The sequence below is a fragment of the Fundulus heteroclitus genome, unplaced genomic scaffold (genome assembly GCF_011125445.2).
Source record: "Fundulus heteroclitus isolate FHET01 unplaced genomic scaffold, MU-UCD_Fhet_4.1 scaffold_159, whole genome shotgun sequence".
In the NCBI taxonomy this organism is placed as follows: Eukaryota; Metazoa; Chordata; class Actinopteri; order Cyprinodontiformes; family Fundulidae; genus Fundulus; species Fundulus heteroclitus.
This window is the reverse complement of record NW_023396571.1, coordinates 181708-194839: the sequence shown is the minus strand read 5'-3', so window position 1 is coordinate 194839 and position 13132 is coordinate 181708. Positions and strand designations below refer to the sequence as shown.

General features: G+C 42.1%; 1 long non-coding RNA gene across 1 annotated transcript; it reads right to left on the bottom strand.

Annotated features, from left to right (window-relative positions):
- Positions 1-5274: 5274 nt before the first annotated feature.
- Positions 5275-6769, bottom strand: LOC118558802. The gene is made up of 2 exons (XR_004928481.1): positions 5941-6769; positions 5275-5377 (listed from the first exon to the last, which is right to left on the bottom strand). It is a non-coding gene; the product is annotated as an uncharacterized LOC118558802 (long non-coding RNA).
- Between the last annotated feature and the right edge of the window lie 6363 nt (positions 6770-13132).

Below are 13132 nucleotides of genomic sequence, written 5' to 3'. Positions count from 1 at the left end.
TATCACCACAAGGTTCTTTCTAAAGTCAGACTCCATCAGATCCTCCAGGTTGGTGAGAAAGTTTCCTCTCTAAGGAAACCCAGCAGGTTGCATCAAGTCTCTCCAAGCAGCATTCACTCCTCCTGAAAGAGCGTAGAGCCACAGTGGACAGTCGTCTGCATTGTTGATGGCTTTGCAGCAATCCCTCATACTGAGCATGCATGAAGCGACAGTGGAGAGGAAAACTCCCCTTTAACAGGGAGGAGAACCTCCAGCAGAACCAGAACCAGGCTCAGTGTGAACGCTCATCTGCCTCCACCCACTGGGGCTTAGAGAAGACAGAGCAGAGACACAGAAAGCACAGAAGCTCACATTGACCCAGGAGTACTTTCTATGTTAGAGAAGACAGAGCAGAGACACAGAAAGCTCAGAAGCTCACATTGACCCAGGAGTACTTTCTATGTTAGAGAAGACAGAGCAGAGACACAGAAAGCACAGAAGCTCACATTGACCCAGGAGTACTTTCTATGGTAGAGAAGACAGAGCAGAGACACAGAAAGAAAAACAGAAGCTCACATTGACCCAGGAGTACTTTCTATGGTAGAGAAGACAGAGCAGAGACACAGAAAGCACAGAAGCTCACATTGACCCAGGAGTACTTTCTATGTTAGAGAAGACAGAGCAGAGACACGGCGGACAGTCATCTGCATTGCTGATGGCTTTGTAGCAATCTCTCATACTGAGCATGCATGAAGCCACAGTGGAGAAGGGACCACAGGGTTCAGTCCTTGGACCAATTCTCTTTACTATATATATGCCTCTGATTACTTCAAGGCTGGACAGTTGTAATTCTTCACTATCAGGAAGTCCACAAAATGAAAGGAGGTGTAAGGAAGCGGTGGCCTCAGAGTAGGAGGAGACCGGGTCTAGGAGCAGAACGAGGGCAGGCTGCGAGCTAGCCAGGGGTGTGATTACTTTATCTTTGCTCAATTAAATGCTGAAACTTGATAAAATCACTATTTTATTTAATAACTGAGGGATCAGTTATAATTATTTCACATAACATGTTTAAAACAGTTATTATTATTAAACCTTTGTTACAATAGGACCGAGTCTTTCCATATATAAAGTATACAGCTCAACTGGTTACTTACCATTTCTAAAGTTATAAATAAGCCTTGTAAAATTAAAATTAAAAATAAAACTACATATTAACATAAAACAACAGTGTTGTAAAACAGCAATTGTAAAAATGTAAATGATATGCCAGCCTCATACAGGCTTTCAAACAATCCAACATAAAGGACGCCAGTTAAGTCATATTTGTTTGGATCACAAATATGACCTATCATCTCTTTTTGAAATGGTCGACATGTAATGTAAAGAACACGCACACGGCCCTCGTCATCACTCAGTGCGGCCCGCGAATAGATCAATAATAATTTAATAATGATAAAAAAAAATAATTAAAAAAAATGCATTATACTTTTGACCGATAGGTACGGTGGCCCTGAGGTGCAAAGCGCTACAACAATAAGGAAAGCGCTACAACATTAACAAACCGGAAGAGGTACGTCCCAGTGGGAGACCTAAGAAATCGCTGATTGGACTACAGCTCGTTTTTACTTTTGAACCGAAAGTTATTCTGGCTTTACTGTGTTTTTAAAAACCATGAATGTTCTCGGTGATCCAAACCGTAAGATGCAGTCTAAAACGCCACTTAGTCTGTTTATAAGTTTCGCTTTTATTAATTATGCTTTTTTTTTTTTTACTACGTGCGCTGTGTTTCTGTACCTCAACGCTCTGGTCTGCTCCTCTCCCCTCCCTCCCCTCGGACCCAGGGGCTTTTATCAGCGGCAGCCCTATCACTACGTTTAATGTCTCTCCACTCCTACCAAAATGTGTGTGTGTGTGTGTGTGTGGGGGGGGGGGGGGGTTTGTTGGGCGTCTTTACGCATGATCCGCAGCTGCTCTATTTTACCCTGGTGCGCTGCGCGCGAGGGATAACAGTGGGGGAAAAGCATAAATAAAGACTGTATATGGCTCCTTTAGAGGGAAGAGAATGAATATTGGGTCTGAACTGAAGCTCCGATGTTACAAGCTTGTTGAAATGACCCTTAAAAGTGCACACCTAAATTGTAACGTAATTTTGCGCACCTGAATTCAAGCCAAGGCAGCACGCCCACCGAAGCGCCACTGGTTCTGTGTCGTTAAAAAGAAAATAGCATGAAACACAGCTACGGACTCTCCTATTGATTTTAATTAGGACATATTGGTAGGAGTGGAGAGACATTAAACGTAGTGATAAGGCTGCCGCTGATAAAAGCCCCTGGGTCCGAGGGGAGGGAGGGGAGAGGAGCAGACCAGAGCGTTGAGGTACAGAAACACAGCGCACGTAGTAAAAAAAAAAAAAAGCATAATTAATAAAAGCGAAACTTATAAACAGACTAAGTGGCGTTTTAGACTGCATCTTACGGTTTGGATAACCGAGAACATTCATAGTTTTTAAAAACACATTAAAGCCAGAATAACTTTCGGTTCAAAAGTAAAAACGAGCTGTAGTCCAATCAGCGATTTCTTAGGTCTCCCACTGGGACGTACCTCTTCCGGTTTGTTAATGTTGTAGCGCTTTCCTAAATGTTGTAGCGCTTTCGTTAATGTTGAAGTGCTTTTGTTAATGTTGAAGTGATTTTGTTAATGTTGTAATATTTTTGTTAATGTTGGAGTGCTTTCCTTAAAGTTGGAGTGCTTTCCTTATTGTTGTAGCGCTTTGCACCTCAGGGCCACCGTAGATAGGGGGCCGTACCCAAACAATAGCGGGCATGGGCCGCTTTGCAACAGCGAGGAAGAAAGTCAAGAGCCCTGGCCACTAGCAGTGGAATAAAGGGAAAACTTGACGAGAAAGTCAAATTTTTCAGACAAAATGGGAAGAAGTACGGACATGGGGATTTTTTTTTTTTTGGTCTCTTGTCATTCACACACAACATAAACCGTGAGAGCCGACGTGAGTTTGAAACTGCAAAGCTTTGTCTTAAGCAGAAGATCAAACGTGCAGCACCGCGTTCACAGACCAGTGTGATGCATTCGTGAGCGTCAGAAAGCTATGGTGCATTCAGGAGCATGGGACATTAGAATTTTCAGAATAAAAAGCTAACAGATGTGCATAATCAAAAAGTAACAGAAATACAATTATAGAGCATTCAGTATTGTAAGAAAGCCCACACAGTTTCTGGATAGACACATTATTGTTTGAGTTAAGTTCTGTTCCGTTTTATGCCTCTTTCCTTGTAAATTTGAAATGTCCCATGCTCCTGAATGCATTGATATGGAGTTTAAATTCCTTTTTTGCTATTTTTTTTTAAAGCAAACGGTTTGTCTTTTGCTTAAGGACATATTAAAATGCATTTATATGCAGAAAATAGTTATATGTTAGTGCAGTAAACATACAGATATAAATTCATCTAAAATTTGTTCTTATTGAGAATAATTTGTAGCGTCTTTCATATCCAATTATTTGAAGTGCGTGGTCATGTGGCCCTCCAATGGTCGTGCTGAAAAAAGTGTGGCCCTGTTTATCATGGAAGTTGCCCATCCCTGATTTAAACACTAACATTTCAGTTTGTGTGTAATGAATCCCTTTTTGAATGGAATTAATTTAAAAAATCAACTTTTTCATGATATTCTAATTATATGACTAGCACCTGTTGATGTTCAAAGAAAAATAATGGTCTGGCAGATTTGTAAACTCAATTAGGCACAGACATTATTTCACCGGGACACGTCAGATAAAGTGTGTTTAAATGCTGTGAGATCAGAAGCATGTGGGGGAAAATTGGGACTTGTTTTAGAAACAATAAAGCCTCCTCCTCAGAGGGATTTAGAAAAAACAGGACTGTTTCTGACCTACTTTTAAAGCGGGATAAAATGGGTGTTGCTCATACTGGTACTGCTATGGAGGAGGCTGATTGGGTTCTGCCAGATTGTTCAGGTCTCTGTGGAGGAAAAGACAGAGAAGTTGTGTCTTTGCAGCTCTGGTAGCTTTACTCTTCCAGTCAACTGTTTGATTTCTGCATCAAGGTTCATCAGAACCTCAAACTGTCCAGATCCAGCTCTCTCTGGTTCTTCAGGCCGTTCATAGGTGGAGCTGATGATTCAGTCCTCACCACCTGCAATGTCAACAAGCTGCTCCCTTCACCACCGCATTGAGGAGAAGCTCTGCTTCACGTCCGTCTCCACAGCAGACTGTAAAGTGGTATATTTTCAGCCGCAGCCTGCTCACCTCCTACTAGCTCAACATAGGATAAGGATAACAAAGTGAAAGGCATCCTGCAGGCACCAGCTGCGTGGTTCCAAGTGCTCCTCTGAGACCAAAGGCATGCGTGTATGTCAATGTACAGCTTCGTTAAAAGAGCCAACAGGCTGCTGCTGTTCAACAGATTCATCTTTACAAAGTAGGATTTGTTCAAGCAGGTAATCAGAGCAGCAGCTAATTAGAGTCCAGCTCAGGTGATGTATGTTACACAGACTCATCCCACACTCATGATTCACTTTGTAAATACCAATAACTTCTGTTTACGGTCGCCCTCTCCCACATGAACTCACAGAGTGGCAAAACGTCTCATTTCTATCAGCTTCACTGGCCAACATGTGGCTCTGGTATCAAATGCGTTCTGCGTGTCGACATTTAAATATGAATTTCATTGGCTTCCTGTTAAATCAAGAATAGAATTTAAAATTCTCCTTCTAACGTATAAAGCCCTTAATAATCAAGCTCCATCATATATCAGAGCTCTGATTACCCCGTATGTTCCTAACAGAGCACTTCGCTCTCAGACTGCAGGTCTGCTGGTGGTTCCTAGAGTCTCTAAAAGTAGAATGGGAGGCAGATCCTTTATGTAACGCTCTTATTAAGTGCGCAGGTCTGACTGCAGGGCTTAGTGTTAACCACTTTATAAAATCAGAAATAGGTACGGCATGGAGTCGTGATTGGGTGGATAATTGATGCAACTGATGCAAAGAGCTTTGTTTGTATTGCTATTTATTGCAGTAGAAATAATAATGATAATAATAATGACAATAATAATAATAATAATAATAATAATAATAATAATAATAATAATAATAATAATACTACTAACAAAAACTAAACAAAAAGTAAATTGTTCAAAAGAAACAAAGACGGGGGAAAAACCCAACCCAATCGAAAAAAAATAATAATACTTCAAAACTAAATGTAGTTCACAAGTCCAAGAGCAACGGGAGAATTGTTCTTTCCTTTTAGATACTCCCTTAGAGTTTATTTTGTTTCATGTGTGGAAAGTGTCTCTTTTCCTACCACCAGGTGGTGTGTGGGTAGCTCGCCATCCTCCGTTGAAGGGGGAGGAAAAAAAAACCTGACCTAAAAGGCCAGAAAACATACATTAATTTCATATATAAATGTTATATTTATATATGCTAAATGGGGAAAAACCAAATACATACTGCTATGTATTGACAACCACTTCATACTTTATAAAAATAAGGGAAAGGGGAAAAAAAAAAGTCCTTTTAAAAAGAAAAGTGCACTTCGTAATTCAAGTTCAAAATATCTCAAGGTAATTAGCAGTCGCTATAAACAGCTAATAATAAATCAAATCAATCAACTTTAAGAATGTGATTGATCAAAGTAGCTACAAACGAAATCATATTAGGTACCAGACTTCATAGATGCACCAGCATGGAATACAACAATAACCAAATAAATCATGAAAAATAATCAAATCTAAAGTTGAAAGGGAAGCCTTTAAATATTAAAGGTGTGGCCTTCAATTCGGCTTTAACAGTGTGACTTTTTATTAAGTAAGTAATTAGTAAATTCACTGAACTCATGCAAGCAACTGATTGTCGAGTTGGTAGCTAATTCTAACTGGCGGCACACAGCGGAAATAACGCCCCATCATATATGGATGAATATTTACTCACCGTCGAGTAACGGATTGTCTGAGGAAGTGGATGTTACTTGTTCTCATCAGAAGGTAAATCAGGCATCAACAAAGCCCAACCTGGTGAGTATTACGGCGGATATATTAGCGGCGCTAGTATGGCTGATACAACGTTAAGTTCAGATGGTACTTAACTCACCGCAGATCCTCGAATTTTAGGAATGAATTTGTTCAGCGATGAGTCGATTTGGAGATTTGAGATCGTTTTGTTAACAACCGACGCCACAACCAACAGTGAGCAGCAGCACAGTGGAAAACCCGGAAATACACATGAGGTTCCCAGCTGTTAAAGGGACGGCTTAAAGGGAAGGTGGTTGGGGCGTGGCGGTCACGTGGGTTACATGTTCCCCCCCTGATCCCATGCACGTCCCCGTACATGGACCAGGTTGAGTCTGGATGGCTGGCTGGATAATACCAGGAACAGTCATGTGTTCATCATCCTCAATCCCTTCAAGAGCATGTGTAAATGCAGTGGTCAATCCATGAAACAACAACTGGATACTCTTCAACAGCGGGTGACCGAGTTGGGAGTACTGTAAACGTTCTGGTGGTCTTCTTGCTCGGGTTGACCTCCGCAAAGATGGTTCTCCCTCAGGACTCGATGGTTCTGTTTCGGGACTTGATGATTCTGTTTCGGGACTTGATGATTCTGTTTGAACAATTAAGTCCACTTCTGGTTCCATATCATTGGTGGAGGGCTCTGGAGTGACAGGTTCAGGAACAGGACCTCCCTCAGCAGCAGGATCTCCAGCAGCATCTCCTGGAGAATCATTAGTTTTTGAACTGATGTTTACCGCCTCTCTGTCCACAGGTTGAAATTCCTTTTTTTCCTCTGTGACGACTGGGAGCTCCTGTTCCTCTTCTGCAGCAGAGGATGGGGGTTGATCAGGAACTTCAGGTAGGTCTGCAGGTGGAACAGGTTGCTGGACAGGAGGTACTGGTGAATCAACAACAGTGATGAATTTCACAGGTTCGAAGGAAGACGGATCATACAAAGGTGAGATGATCTCTTCTGATAAATCTTCATTGTCAGGGTCAGGTAAGTTCACAGGCAGGTACTTTTTCCTCTTCACAGGTAAGTTTTTTACAGGGCTCTGTTCAGCTATGTAATTACAAGGCAATAAAAGATCACGATGGAGTGTTCTGAGAGGTTTATCCTGGTTCTCTGGTTTTACAGTGTAAACAGGGAGGGTGCCAGCCCTCTTTACCACTACATATATGTCAGGTTCCCATTTGTCAGCCAATTTATGCTTTCCTCTCAGTCGGACGTTTCTAACAAGGACCCTGTCGCCTACGGCAAGTTCGGAAGTGGTGATATGCCGATCAAAAAAGGTCTTATTGCGGGACATCACCTTTTCTGAGTTTTCCGCAGCCAACTGATGGCTGTCTTGCAGATGCATTTTCAGCCTTTGGACATACTGCAGGTGAGAGGTGGAGGTGTCCTCTTCCAGTGGTAACCCAAAAGCCACATCTATGGGAAGACGAGGTTGGCGACCAAACATTAGTTCGTATGGAGAAAACCCAGTGACATCATTTTTAGTGCAATTGTATGCGTGAACAAGGGGTTTTACAAAATCTTTCCATCGAGATTTATTCTGCTCACTTAATGTCCCTAGCATGTTAAGCAATGTACGATTGAATCTTTCCACAGGGTTACCTCTGGGGTGATAAGGAGTTGTCCTTCCTTTATGGATGCCAGCAATATCACACAGTTCTTTGATGGTACGGGATTCAAAATCCGGTCCTTGGTCACTGTGTAGCCTCTCTGGAATGCCATAGTGGACAAAAAAATTTTCCCACAAGCATTTAGCAACAGTTCGAGCTTTCTGATTTGGTGTTGGAACAGCAACAGCATATTTTGTGAAGTGATCTGTAATCACGAGAATATCTTTCACTCTGCGGTCTGGCTCCAGAGACAGGAAGTCCATGCACACTAGTTCTAGAGGTCTTGAAGTTTTTATGTTAACGAGAGGTGCAGCCCGTTCTGGTAAAGTTTTCCTTTTCACACATCGTTCACAGGTCTTGATTTTGTTGTAAACGTCAGTGGACATTCGTGGCCAAAAGAACCGGGAACGAATCAAGTCTAATGTCCTCTCGATCCCATGGTGGCCCATACGATCATGAAGCTGAACCATCACCATATGCCGACACTCCTCTGGTAACACTAGCTGATAGGCAGCACTGTTTCCCACTTGCCGTCTCCTGAGAAGAAGGTTGTTACGGAGCTCCAGTTTATTTATTTCTCTCAGCAGGAGTGGCAGATCTGGAAGTTCATCCCTTAGCAATGGCGGTGGAGATTCCCCCCTCTCAAGCTGAGCAATCACATGTTGGATGATGGGATCAGCTCGCTGTTTGGCAGCAAGATCAGCAGTAGAGAACCGGGGCAGGACAGCAGTGGCAAATTGGGCATCGTCTGTGTAACTGTCAGGTAGGCTTTCCACATGGCCAGACAAAGAGAGAACCAGGGCATGGTCGTTGCTTGAGCTGAGCACTAGGTGGCGGTCACAGATGGCTTCAACAATGTGCTGGTCAATGGTGGTGCAACCTGGTTCCTCGAGATGATGTTGAACGAACTTTAACACTCTCTCCCTTTCTTTGTAGGATTTAAGGTCATCCGGCATCTCAGGATGTGGTCGTCGGGACAGCCCATCAGCATCTGCATTCTGTTTTCCTGCTCTGTAAACAATCTTAAAGGTAAATGTGGACAGAGCAGAGAGCCATCTATAACTTGTAGCATCAAGCTTAGCTGATGTCAGAAGGTAGGTCAGCGGATTGCTGTCTGTGACCACAGTGAATTGTGCGCCGTATAGGTAGTCATTAAACTTCTCAGTAACTGCCCATTTAAGTGCCAGAAATTCTAATTTATGTGCTGGGTAGTTTGATTCACTTCTGGATAGACCTCTACTTGCATAAGCTACAACTCGATTTTTGCCATCATTTTCTTGATATAGCACTGCTCCAAGGCCTGAAGAACTGGCATCAGTATGGAGAGTGTATGGCTTGCGAGGATCTGCAAATATAAGTACAGGAGAAGTAGTGAGTTTTTCAATAATGGTGTTAAATGCATGCTGACAAGATTCAGTCCAACGTTCAGCAAAAGGCTCTTTTGGGTTAAAGTAGTTCTGGGGTTTCAACATAGGTTTTAGTTTCTTTTGGCTAGGTGGATAGCCAGCAGTAAGGTCATGCAACGGTTTGACGATTGCAGAATAGTCTTTCACAAATCGCCGATAATATCCTGCAAATCCCAGGAACGATCTCAGTTCCTTCAGGTTCTTTGGCACTGGCCAAGATGCAAGGGTGGAAATTTTATCGGGATCTGTCTCCACACCATCCTCGGACACAACATGACCAAGATACTTCACTGAAGTTTGAAAGAACACACATTTTTCAATGGACAGTTTTAGTCCAAAGTCTTTTAATTTGTTTAGGACTTTCATCAATCTTTCTTCGTGTTCTTCAAGAGTTGGTGCAAAGATGATCAAATCGTCAATAAAAACCAGAACTTCTTTCAGATGGAGCTCACCCATGCATTTTTCCATGAGTCGTTGAAAAGTGCTTGGAGCATTGGTCACTCCTTGAGGCATACGATTAAATTCCCAGAAGCCTAAAGGACAAACAAAGGCTGTTTTGTTCTTGTCAGCTTCCTCCATTTCTATCTGGTAATACCCAGATTTTAGGTCCAGCACAGAGAACCATTTAGAGCCTGCCAGTGCAGTAAATGCATCTTCTAGTTTCGGAAGGGAATAAGCATCTCTAATGGTTTGTATGTTAAGTTTCCGATAATCAATACAGAGGCGTACAGAGCCATTTTTCTTACGCACCACCACAATGGGTGAAGCAAATGGAGATTCTGATTCACGGATTATTCCAGACTCAAGCAGTTCTTGAAGATGTTTTCTCACAGCATCAACATCCTGTGGATGTATAGGGCGTGGTCTTTGTTTAAACGGTGTAGGGTCAGACAATTTTATTTGATGTTTCACCTTGTCTGTACAACCAAAATCAAGGTCATGTTTGGCAAAGACCTCTGGTATGCTGTTGAACTTTGAAATGATCCGACTTTTCCATTCTGGTGTTAAAGGCGATTCTCCAAAATTATATTGAAGCTGAGGTGTTAATGACTCTGCAGGCTTGTCATGGACTTTGACACTTTGCTCTTTGGAGATAACAGACTCTAAAGCGGTAATCTCTGCAATGGCTGCTCTCGCGGGGATGATAATTGAATGGTCTGACTCATTAGTTACTACCACTGGCAGGTAACAAGGCCGATGTTGTGGTATGTTAATGAGACAGGCTTTAACCATAAGTCCCCCAGGCAGACAGGAAGAGACTGGGTGTTCAACAACAACCACTTTCTCTTCCCTCAACACCCGTGTGGTCAAACATCCCTCAAGGACAACAGTTTGGCCAGATAATATGGTTTGTGGCTGATCAGGCTGCAAAGTCAAAACAACTGGATGTTCAGGTGAGTTTTGAACATACCTGTTCTGCAGGATCTTCAAGACAGCTTGATACCCAAAAGCAGTGGGTTTAAAAGTAGTCAACTGGCTCTCCAGGTGCTTCTTGTAGGCAATATCAAGTGCATTTGTGCCTACTAGTAAAAGTGGATGTGTGGTTTTGGTGTCTGGGACTACCAAAGCTAGGGTGTCCACTTCAATTGGTGAGCCAAAAAATTCAGGTGGAAAAGTCAAATTTAATTCAATGTACCCAAGATATGGTATATTTTGCCCATTGGCACCCTCAACTTCCAACAGATTGTTCAGAGACATAATTTCATGGTCAAAGAGGTGGGTATTATAAAATGAATGTGGTACTGTAGTGACTTGCGACCCACTGTCAAGGAGGCAGCTGAAGTTTGTCCCCTTTATTTGGATTTGGCCCATGCTCTTTGTACCGATGAGACCCTTAGGTAATACAAAATGTGATTCAGAATGGGGTTTGGGACAGCTGATAGTGGCAGCTCCTGGTTGTCCCTCAGCAGGAACTGCATTTAGTTTAACTGCTGACTTGACTTTTGTCCATCCCACGCTTGTTGTTTCTGACGAAGCTGTTTCTTTTTTTGTTCCACAAGGCTTGGATTTGCTTTGTTGCTACATTGGGAAGACATATGACCATCCTCACCACAGTTAAAACAGTACCCTGGCTTTGGTCTTCCAGCGGTCTGAGGTGAGGTGTTGCTGGTCCTTGGCTTAAACTTGGTCTGTTGCAGTTCTGATTTTGCATCAACAGGTGTCTTTCTGGACATGAAGGAAGACATCTGCCGTTGGAGTTGTTGAATCTGCTTTTTTAATTCTTTCAATTCTTCATTAACTGTGTCATGACCACAAGAGCAGGTACTCTGAGACTGAATGGTCACTTTTTGTTTAGATGAATGAATGTGCTTTCTCATTAGAGAATCTTTAGCAATTTGTCTGTCCTCCTCTGTCCGGAGTGACAACAAAAGTTCAGAAAATGGGGGAGGATTGTTTTTTTTCTCCTCTAGTTGCAACTTGGAGATGACTGAGTTGTCCCAGCATCCCCGGCAGAACTGTTTAAGTAATTGTATGTCTTTGTCTCTTGATAATATTCCTCCTCTTTTTATTACTGTGTTGAGGGTAAGCTGCAATCGCTGGAGGTAGGAAGATGGCCGCTCTCCAGGATTTTGGAAAATGTTTAAAAACTGAGCGAAAAGCTCCTCTCCATCCTGTACTGTCTGAAAAGCTGAATCGAGGACTTGAAGAAGAGTGGAAGGTGGTGCACCAGGGCTCAACCATTTAATTAAATCTGCAGCTGGTGACAACAAACTTTCCACAATTCGCCGATTAACATGCGATCTGGAAAGGCTGGGATCAGCAAGTAACAATTCAATTTGAGATCGCCATGAGTCATAGTCCGCTTCATTGCTTGGTTTAGGAATTTTTCCTGAAAATGAGCGGAGTCTAAGTGAAGATGTGGAAAAGTCACTATTTTTTACAACATGCTCCACCACAACTCTTTGAACGTCCTGTGGAATGAGGTCATTCCTCGACAGAGGAACCCTCTGGGTTGGTGGTATACGGGAGTGACTGGATCCAGGTGGTGCTCCCTGCTGATCAGTGGACGAATGGGTTGGAGGAGCTGAAGAGGCTTGAAGTACAGTTGGTAACACCTGCTGACTTTGCACAGACTGTGCTAAGGTGAGGATGTCTTCTTTTTTTTCTTCCTCCTCTTCATCACCACCATCATCTCCATCATCACCACCATCATCATCTCCATCATCACCACCCCCTGTGGTCTCCAAATGTGTGCTGATTTGATCCATTACACCTTTCAGGACCTCCTCAAACCGTTTTCCACTTCGTTTAGCTATGTTCTTCAGCTCATCAATGTAGTCCATGGGAGGGCTGCTGCTACTCACTGAGGCTGCATACTCTGAAGCGAGAGAAGTAACACGAAATATCGCATCTACTGTGGTTCGGGAAGGGTAATTATATGGGAAAAGGGGTTGTAGTGCATTTAATGTAGAATCTTCTTCAAACTCGACAATCAGGTTTTTATAAAATGTACTTTGTGGATCACTGACATGAAAAACCTCTTTTACTACACCATAACATTGTAAACAATCAACTATCTCTTTTTCGTCGTCAGTGCTCTGAGTGCCAGTAACTAACACAGATCGTTGCATGTTTAACCCCAGCTGAGTAACAACATCCATTTTTGTTTTTGTTATTGATAATGATAACACACCCAAAATAAAGGCACTGTGGAATTATTCAATTATTCACCCACTACAAGACTCCTGGCTAGCTCGCCACATGTAACGCTCTTATTAAGTGCGCAGGTCTGACTGCAGGGCTTAGTGTTAACCACTTTATAAAATCAGAAATAGGTACGGCATGGAGTCGTGATTGGGTGGATAATTGATGCAACTGATGCAAAGAGCTTTGTTTGTATTGCTATTTATTGCAGTAGAAATAATAATGATAATAATAATGACAATAATAATAATAATAATAATAATAATAATAATAATAATAATAATAATAATACTACTAACAAAAACTAAACAAAAAGTAAATTGTTCAAAAGAAACAAAGACGGGGGAAAAACCCAACCCAATCGAAAAAAAATAATAATACTTCAAAACTAAATGTAGTTCACAAGTCCAAGAGCAACGGGAGAATTGTTCTTTCCTTTTAGATACTCCCTTAGAG